Consider the following 10,741-nt stretch of genomic DNA (forward strand, 5'->3'; position numbering starts at 1 on the left):
AAGTGCGATATAATTGATTAGAAAGTGTGTGTGTGTGTATTGGCTCTTTGAGAGTGAGGATGGCGAGTAGCTGGGGGACCGCCTGCCACACACTTTCGCTGGAACCGCGCCGAAAGCGACTGGGAACAGCGAATGCGGGCCACAAGCAACCGCTTTGAATGTGCATATTTTCCCAAGAATTTCCGTGGCCGGGCTGAAAATTGTTATTGAAGATGGCCGAGAGGAGACGAACGGAGAGAAGAGGAGGCAGTGCAGAGAAGCCGATGATGGGGAAAAACTTGAAGTGAAGTGATAAAAAGCCGCCGAGGCAGAGCCAGAGGCAGAGGCCGAGCACAGCTGTCAGGCCGGTACGTTCCGGGCGGGCACTCGAAATAATTTTCTACGAAAATGTTTCAACAAAAAGCAAAACCGAGGAGAACAAAACTTTCCTTCATCTTTTCTTCGGCCTCTGTCCCCACTGGCATGCCATGCCCCCCCGCCCAGCATCATCGTCATCACCACGCAAAGTTCTGTTCTTCATTTCTTTGAAGGCCGGGAAGAAAAACTATGAGGCCGCCGATGCCGATGCCGCTGCCGCTGCCGAGTAGGCCAGTTTTCGACACTTGTCCAAGTGTGAACGCATCGCCGTCAGAGTGATTGCTGGGAACAGAGGGGGAGGGGATGGGGACTGCTGTCTGACAGCCAGTCTGTCTGGTCCAGCCAACAATTTGTTTTCCCCACTTACACTTTAACCTTTTCCCCACCATCCCTTCCCTTCCATTCCACTGCAGGCGAGTCTAGGCGGCATAATTTCGGCAACTGGGTAAAGTGGAAAGCGAGGGCCGACTTGTCACTCGATTTTCTTATGAAACACATCAGCGGCAAGTAAAAACGAAAACCGAAATATGGCTGAACGGAACGAAGATCAGATACCCTTCTATGAGGATTCACTGTTGGGTGTTTCGTCACAGCCACGTCTCAAACCTCTCAGACGATATTCTTGAGAAAGCCGATATACCCCTTTGACAGGGTAAAACCCCCGAAAAAACGATGCGAGCCATAGAGGAAAAAACTTCGAGTGGTTTGTCAGCAACATTTCAAACAAAGCGTCGGCGATGGCAACTGCAGGCAGGCAGCAGCAAGAGCAACATCTACTAGTGGAACAGGCCCTCTACTCTGTGGCAGCAGCGAGTTGATAGAAAGAGAGACACAAACTTGTTTGCATCCTCTGACAACGTGCATTTTGTTCACACCGCACCGCCACAGCCACAGCCACAGCCATTGAGGAGCCATAGCCATTCTGCCTTCTCCCCCACGGGACGAGGGCACCATGTGGCATATAGAACACATTCGACATTTCAGCTTGGGGCAGGCGAACCCCGAGAGCGCTTGTAAAGCACAATGGATGCTTGATGGGATTTGCAAAGACAAAGCCAGGAAAAAACAGTTTTGAAGAGGTCTTCAGCGTAGAGCCAGGTAAATCGTAAGCTGGAGAGCCATCTTTATGCGAAGAAATATCCTGTGAGAGTACGCAAAAGAGCGTATTGAAGTACTTGAGCAACAGAAAGATGTAAGTGTAATAAATACCCACTGCAACTGAGAAATTTGTCAAATTATATAAAGAGTTCTCCAATTCAGGAACTAAATTTCGGGCTTGTCTGTACTTTCAGTCCGGTCCTCGATTAATTGCCATTGTTCTGCTTTTCTTTCTCCTGTGCTTTTGGCCAAACTTTTAGCTCGTTTTTTTGTGATTTGAGCTGAGTATCGGGCGAGGAGTCGAAGAGCACGATTTCTTAATTAAAACTTGGCATTGTCTAATGAAATGGAAAGCGTTTGGCTGGGTGGCCCCCAACACAGCGACTTACTGGATGGTTGGGTGGCCTTTGGGTCCGTCTGTCTAGACTGTGTTCAACTTTCCCCTCGACTGTCATCCTGGAGCAACAGCAACAGCACCATCCAACGGCAGCTGGGAGAGAACTTGGTGATATTTATTTTTACAGCCGGACATGGTGCAAACTTTTTACGGGCTGCCACGACGGCTACGTGCGAAAGTGAAACGCTTAAAAAGGCATCGAATGTCTTTATTATGCTGGCAAAGCCAATCAGCTCCAACCATGGCCAAAATCGAAACTGCAGCGGGACGGGCAAAGGGACGGGGATCTGCATTACGGCTTGTCATCAAATTTTATTGTTATTTAAATGACGAGGAGGGATGGGTAGCCGTAGCCCCCTCTCAGCTCCCCCACTCGCCTGTAGCCAGGCAAAAGGCAGTGTGACAACCGTTTACTTGGTTCTTTTTTTCTGCTCTGCTGCATTGTGGCCAATATGCAGCGCATGCCTTGCCCGTATAAAGCCAGGCCAAGACGAGCAGCCCAAGCCACTGCCACTGCCACTTTGTATATAGCCAGCGCCCCCTGTACATATATATTTATTGCGCCTCGTTTCAGTCAATGGTGACACTTGCTGCATTTTAAATGGGCGCGCGCCTGCACATTGCCGCTGTCACTCGCTGTCGGGGAGCTGCAGGAGAGCTGTGGAGATGGAGCTGCAGCTCCAGGCGGAGGAACAGACACAGACACATCCATGTCTGGGCAGAATGCAGAAGGTGCCTGGCAACACATTCCGCAGACTGCTCCCTGTCCCTGTCCCTGCCCCACCCGTCTCCCTTGGGGTCTCTTCGGCTTCGGCTTCCCAAACAACACGTTTCGCGGCCATCATTTTGCGCAGTTTTGTCCATTAAAACCATCAAAATGTATGGCGCTGGGGTTTATGTTTATGAAAAATTTGTCACAAAACTTTATTTTATGCTCTGTTTTGGCTTTCGGTTGTTTGCTGAACATGCTCGTTGTTGCCCTGGTTGTCTGGCACGACAGGACAGGATGGGGAAGGACAGAAATTGTGGCAGGACACGAACAGTGGAAGGGTTAAGAAATAAAGGGCACTTGTGGAGAAATCGGAAATGGAATCGCATCTATTGCCAGCTTATTGCTGGTAATGGCTGGTGATAGGAAAGAGGTCTCAGTTAGAATGATCACCATTGTAGCTCTGGAAACGAGGTCACATCGGTCATCGATCCCTTGGCCGGGTAATCGCACAGTTTTCTTACGTTTCTGCAGAATATAATTATATTTAAATTGGAAACTGCTTGGTCGTACGATTATCAAAACATTTTTTTCCACACTTAAATGGAAATACAGCTGTCAGCTCTATTTAGACGAAAATGCAATCACAGCAAAGTGGCAATCAACAAATTAGCAACGCATTCGAAATGATTAAGCCACCAGCCAAATGAACCAATTTTTTGGCTCCAAAAACCCTCAAAGCTATAGCCAAGATATAGAAAAATTAAGAACCAGTGAGAGAAAGAGGGACAGAGGGAAAGAAGAGAGAAGGAGAAGGAGAACTGCCACAAGAAGAAACGCAAAGGCAAATGCGGTAATTATTTTTTAATGTAACAAAATAATATCTGGCCAAAACGATCAAGTCACGCAAGTTGCGGCCAGGCCAGGCCAAGAGAAAATTAACATGAGAATAAATAAGAAATTTTCAACAGTCAACAGTCTGGGCCAAAATCGAAACCGAATCCGCGGCGGCACGCACGACCCGGCCAGGAGACACAGGGAGTGAGTGGAGAGAGGAGAGTGGAGGAAGAGCAGGGCGTGCAGCGTGCAACGTGCAACGTGCAGCTGAAGAGTGTTAGCTCTTGCCACCTCTCATGACGCATGCACCGCGCTTCCGTTCACGATTGGCAAATTATTTCTGTGCGAAATTCAAAACTCTTGAAAGAAACCGTTAGTTAGACCCCCAGATACCTGACACCATACGCCAGACCCCAGAGAGAGGGAGGGTCACCTCTCGACACTATCTTCCTGATTAATCGACCCGGCCCACAAACCGTTTCAGCCACAAACAGCAGCAACAGCAGCCAACAACAGCCACTGAAAACCAAATTAAAAATCGCCTACGACACAGAGAGCAGGAGAGAGACAGCAATTAATCAATCCGCACTTTAATGCCGACAATATTCTCGTCTGGTCTTGGGGGGAATTTCACTCTTTAATTTAAATTTCATTTGGTGCGAGTTAAAAATCTCTTTATTTCAATGCCGATGCCCAACAAATGTCGTGTCATTAGGCCCATTTGAGAGTTTCTTTCTCGCCTTCCGTCAGGCCATAGTCTCGATCCCGACTCCACTCCGATTCGGCATTCGTTTCAACACATGATAACAAGCCCAGTCCCAGTCGATCCGAGCCGACTGGCAGCCCCATTTTCCTGCATTCGAGTAAAAAAATCACTTTAAAATTAGTGAAAGTGATTGATTTTCCACTTAATTTTGGGTTAGACGAAAAGCGGAATACGAAAAACACAAAAGTAATGCCGATAATCAGTGGAGGCACCTCGCTTGGAGACAGCCTAATGTTGGTCCACCTTTTGGCCAAATTGGCTGTGTGGCGCGATGCATGCGTCAAAGCGTTTTATTTGCCCCTTGTTGCACATTGTTGCCGACTGTTGTGTTGCATTTCCGTCAGCCTTCAGCTGCTGCTTGTAAAGCGTAGGCGTTAAAGTCATTTTCGCCAGTGATTTAAAAGGAAAAACTATTGGGTAAACCTTTGAATGTATTCAGAAATTAATATTTGGTTTTAGTTTAAGACCTTAAAAATTGGTATTTTTATTTATTATTAAATTGTAATAGACATTGTCTGTCAAAGAAATACAAACTCGAAAATATGATGCTGCCCGGAATGTAATTTTGTTATTTCAATGATTAAATTAATTTACAATAAAGTGTTTCTTTATGAAAATCAATTGGAGAAATATCTGTGGTTCAGTGCAAATAAAATGTGTGGCAAGAAGGGCTCGTTCCGTTCAGTTCTGCGTGAAATCTGCCTCGATTTACACATATCGTAGGCATATTTATTTGAAGGCATACATTTTTCAAGCATTAAACAACACAGAAAAATCTGTGGACGTATGTAAAAAAAAAGAAAAAAAGGGAAATAAATAAACAACTCGTATTCACAGTTCGGAGTCCGGACATTGTGGAGCACTACAAATTTGCATAAATACCATGGCAACACAATGCAACATGTTGCACTGCATTGTCGTTGTGGCCTGCTGTTTGCTGTTTGGCATGTTGTGAATTATGTACGGAATTTTATTTATTTATTTTGTACTTGTTTCTGCCTCTCGCTGATCTTCTACCAACTTTGAAAGCCATATACACACAGCACAGACGTGGCAGGACCTCCGAGTCGCAATGTACAGCGCTGCTTTTCGCACAGAAATATTTTAATTGCCATCAACAGTACTCCCTCCGTACAACCTTAATGGCTGTGCTAGTTCTAATACCAACTACTACGAGGGGGTTTAGTATTTGTGCTGGGTATTAAACGAACAGGAAAAACCTTAAGGCTCCCATTGCTTACATTAAAACTAGAAAATGTACAGAGCTATGAATATCTGTGAGATTTGTTTGAGACTCCCATTAAGATAGATTCTCTCTCTGAAGATTTAAGCAAAAGACCTATGACTCGTTCCCAACTTAAGGCCAATTCCTGCTAAATTTTGTATATTTTTAATCAAAACTTAACCCACAATACAGGATTTCAATACTTTAAAGGGCAATCCAGATTCGTTTGGCAGTTCAACGTATCCGTAACTCCTTCCGTGCCTTGGTCACATTAGAAGTTTGATGGCTTGAATGGCGTGTCATCGCTGAAAATGTGTTAATCTTTGGAACTTAGTCAAACGATAGCTTTAATCATAAATATTGAGCGAAATTGCCCCCGCCGGTGGTGGTGCCATTCGACCACCAAACGTGCCAGCTGCCACCGCTGCCACTGCTAGCGGTGCTGCCCGGCGGCCGCTCACCAAAGCCATTGTCAAAGCGAGAGGACTCGACTCTGAAGTGGCCTCTGCCGGATGACGACGCTGACGGGGCTGAAGAGATGACGACTGCGATGAGGCAATGCCGAGTGGCAGCCACCACAAACTACAGCTCGTGCACGCACGCCACGCTCTCACACAATTTCGACTGCGGCCCGGAGCTGGGCTCGGAGCTGGGCCCGGAGCCGCCACTTCAGCCACTCGAGCACTGGCCCCTGGTGCAACACTGGCGACAAATTGCAGTCCCTGCACTCGAGTGGCTGTCACCAGTGCACCATCCGACCGGTTCCCCTTCGTCGCTGCCATGCAAATCAATGCAATAATTAAGAAAATTTTTCATTTATGCGTAAGGCACTCGAAAGTGCAGTGCTCCTTCGGCCCCTCCTCCTCCTGCTGTGGCAACAAACAAACGTTATGCAACCACCGCAGCTCGTTAACGGAACTGCAATTAGACAGAGCCCAAAAGAAGCCCCTGTCACAATCTCAATCCCCTCGAGGACTGCCACTTGACAAATGTGCGTAAAAGTTCAGAAATGGTAATTGGGGGGGCGTCCATCTCCATCTCCCGCCCATACACAGAAACATGTCCATTGTTGTTGTTAATTAGAGATAGAGAAAACGCCTGCCCCTCGCCCCGCACACAGGAGTCCAGATTCTGGAGGAGTCTCTGGTGCACTTCCGGATATTGTGCGAGCGGCGCTTACTTCTAAGGCGTTGCCGCCGACGCCGCGGCGTTTCGCACTTCAATGAGAAATTTCATGTAGTGTGTCGAGATCGTTTTGGTTTCTTGAATTTCGTGTCTATATGGTTATATGGAGCTGCAAGCTGGTCACGTCTGGTTCTGGTTCTGGAGTCTGGGCTCTGGGGTCTGGTGTCTGGGTCTTGTTGCTGCATTTTATGCTCTATTTAGAGGCTTTTTATTTGCCATGTCTACCGTTTGTACGGACATGTAGAACCGCCATAAAAACCGGCAGCCAAAAACCATGTTCTAGGCTTGTCCTCTCCGTCTCCGTCTGCCAGTCGGATCATTTAAGGCTAATGCACTCTGACCCAAACAGACGTGGGTAAACAATATGCTTTTTGGCGCAGGTAAAGGCAGAACTCATTACTATTTGAATTGAAGCATTCAATAAATCCATCGATATTGTAAATTAATTGTAAACAAATGCATATAACATTGAAAAGAAAGAGGCTCTCCTCGAACATATGGAAAAAGAAATGTCATTGACATGCAATTAAATAAAATTAATTTGCGCACAGCATTTCCAGTTAACGTAATGCTGTTGCATAAACGTAAGCTGGTGGCAGATGATGGCTGGCCGGAGAGGGGTTTATGGGAAAACTCCCACGGAAAAACAACAGCCAACAGACAGATGAGAACAAAAAACAAACAAAAAAACCTTATTAGCATGGTGATTATTAATTAATTGAAAGGTGAATGAAGCATAAAATGTGCAATTAATAATAAACGAATGCCCATGGAAAATATCTGCACATACATACTGGTACATACATGTGGACATATATATTTTAAGTACATATATACCTATGTATGTTTAAACCAAGTGCCAAACCAATATGTATATTATCGTACATGAAACAGATGGAATGTTTCCGTGAGATCCAATCAAATGAAACGAAATATATTGTACATACAGTGTATTCCGATTAATTGATAAGTAATCAGCATTGAAAACGCTAATCAGCTTTAAAGTGACAAATGAGAATTCAATTGCAAAAAATTTCTACAGGCAGCAACGGGTATTTCTTGGTCTCCTTGCTGGAATTTGCCGTCCTCATAATTTATTAACGATTTTATTCCTAGATATTTCTGATAATGTCCCGTAATTAGAGACCCAGCATCAGGATTGGCTAACATTGTAAATTTAAAAACAAATGCCTAGCATTTTTCTTTGCTGCTGCTAATATTTTTCTTTTATTTTGCTGCCGTTTCCATTTTTTTTTCGCTAAAGGAATGGCAACAAATTTTGCAAAAGGGCTAGAAGTAGCAGCCGTAGGAGGGCCTTCTTCTTGGCAGCCAGCGGAAATTTATTAAGCGCAAAACTATAATTAAACCAAACTAAAAATTATTAAAGCAGCAGACGCGCACAGAAAGAAAGAGAGAGGCAGCAAGAGAGAGAGAGAGGGAGAAACTAGTTCTGCTTGGCCTGGCAACCTGTTGCGAATGGTGCAGGAGGGAGGAGGAGAAGGGGGACTTAGAGGTGCAAAGAACGATTTAATTTTATGCAGAAATCATAAAAACGCGTCAGGTAACAAGATAGTTGCTGCTCATGGTTAATTGTATGTGGAGTTCGGAGTCGGAGTTGGAGCCTGAAAAATGATGCCAAGTCGAATATTTTAAAAATTTGTGTTCTCTGTGCCTTTGCGCTTGCGCAATTACGCTCATGGGCATGAAGGGGTGGCAGGAGGAGGAAGTGAAGGGGGAGGAGCTGGGGGAAGTCGTAAATACTCGAACAGCCAGACAAGTATTGTTTATAGTTAACACCTAAGCATAAGACTTAACCTAAGCCAGTCCAATCCAGATCTTCCTGTGATCATCTCTACAGAATACACTGGGAAAAAAGGTTATGCAAAAAACCCCAGTATGTAATGCAAACTTTAAACTTTATTCGAGATATTCCCGATTGCCCGATACTATTCCCCTTCTATTGCCCAAATGGCCAAATCTTTATCTGTTGGCCCCCATCAGCTGCAGCTCAAACTCCTCTGATCGATCCTCAAAGCCAGAGGAATTTAATTAATGATTCTGCTTTGTTCGATTGGCTATTGCCACCGTTGCTGGAGATTCTTTTGTGTCCGGCACAATGGCCAGAGAATGGAGAAAAGTTTCGGTTTGTAATTGTTGTGGGTCCCAGCGGTCAATGCAGGCAGTCGAAATTCGTAACGCCATCATCATTAGACAGACCCAAACCCAGAGTCAGCAATGGGGAGAAGACCACGCACAGACCAACACAAATCTCCCAATCACCGCATACAGATCTATAGATCTGTTGGTGATTTTTTGCTTTTCTATCAAAATTAATTTGACTATTCTCCGCTGTCTGTCCGCTGTGTCCGAAGTGGTGCCTAATAAGCCATAGGCAATTAAGCAAAACACTTACTCATGCCGCCTTCGAGTTTGAGTTTGAGTTTGAGTCTGGGTCTGGGTCTGGTCCCAGCACTTCTTCAGCAGCCACAGCTTTTGGCACAGCAGGCGACCAGATCGGGGCGAACTGAAGCCTTCTATAAAAGCAATTCATTATGGCTTATGAATTCATACATAAATTCAGACAGATATTCATACACATACTTGCATATATATTTATGGGAAGCGGTGTAAGCGTCGCTGTTAGCGCGCAGTTTATGTGGCACTCTTTTTGGTAGGAATTCTGCTCATGCGGGCTCTGTTGAGGTAGCCAAAAGAGTGTTTCAGTCTTGCAAATGCTAATTAATTGTTCTACTATCACTCCAAATCGATGTCCATTAATCAGACCAACTTTCATTCATGTTTTTATGCCAAAAGAAGACATTGACCCACAGCATAGATCTGGAGCAGACTCCAAAAGCTACCATGAATGGAAACAGTATCCTGGGAGGATACCCTTCTTCGCTTTAATCATAATGAGAGTTTTCTGGTAAAACATGAATTTTGTTGCCAAAGTAATTAACAGACCTCGCCCACATTCAACAAATTTGAAAGGCACTTCCCGCCCATCCCATCCCATGCTCAATTCCCATTCCCATTCACTCTTACACGCTGGGTATTTGCCAAATTACATAGAAACAACATGCTCATTTCTGGATTCATTTCATTTATGTATTTCCCAGCATATTTTGTATCTTTTTCCGCTCCGGTTTCCGTATATTGCTTTCGTTTCAACATTTTCTGCTGCGTAATCCACACAAAAGCCGCATAAAAGTGCATGAAATTAGGCGGAAATTGAACTTGGAATAGGAACTCCACACGCCCCAGTCCCCAGTGGACTCCTCAAGAGTGTTTTTCGGAATTATGAATGGCTCCACGGGTGTGAGTGCTTTTAAAAACCAATTAATAAATTTTAAATGTATGCACTGCAGGTTACTCGAGTAGATACCACACAGGCCTGGCCTGTTGTTGCTTTTCAGTGCCGTTGTTGATGCTTTGTTTATTATGCAGCGCGCTGCATGCGGCGTGAAGTTCCGCTGGGGTCGGCCATGCCGCTTCTTTTGGGTGGGGAGGGGGGAGGGAAGCAACAGCAGCAGCAGCACCCAGCACGAGTTGTCAGTGGTTCATTTTTCTTCAGACTGGACTAAGCATTGGGACTGGGACTGGAACAGGGCCTGGAACTGGGCCTGGACTCTTTACATTGTCTTGATGAGAAATTAAGTGTGAACAATTTATTGAGAAATTTGTACAGGTGGCAGCATCCCCCATCTGCAGTCAGAACAGCAGTCAGAACCCGATCCAGATCCATGCCGCGCTGCCGTCGATTGTTTAATGACTTCATTTGTGGGGCCACGGCCGAAAAGAACCCAACCGATCGGGTTAATGAGCAAAGCTCGCCTGTTGTGCCGCAAGAGGGCCGCCGTCTGATGTGAGAACAGTTTACAGGTTACCGATTTAGACATTACACATCGCAAGACTAATGAACGACACTTTGCTGGTGGTATGGTCGAATTTTCAATCAACTTGGATAGATTGGAGTCTGGGCTTCGTTCTCATGGGCCTCTGGAGTGCATCTCTAGCCTCGGATATCGGATATCGATGGGTTTAATAAGCCAACCTGCCAAATGGTAACCAAAGCCAAGAAAGGAGTCTCGCAAATGTGGAGCAGTGCTCTCTGGCACTGGCGCTGGCTCTGGCTTTGGCTTTGACTCCGACTCCGACTCTGATCAT

Source organism: Drosophila pseudoobscura, chromosome 3, assembly GCF_009870125.1.
Source record: "Drosophila pseudoobscura strain MV-25-SWS-2005 chromosome 3, UCI_Dpse_MV25, whole genome shotgun sequence".
NCBI classification, from domain to species: Eukaryota; Metazoa; Arthropoda; class Insecta; order Diptera; family Drosophilidae; genus Drosophila; species Drosophila pseudoobscura.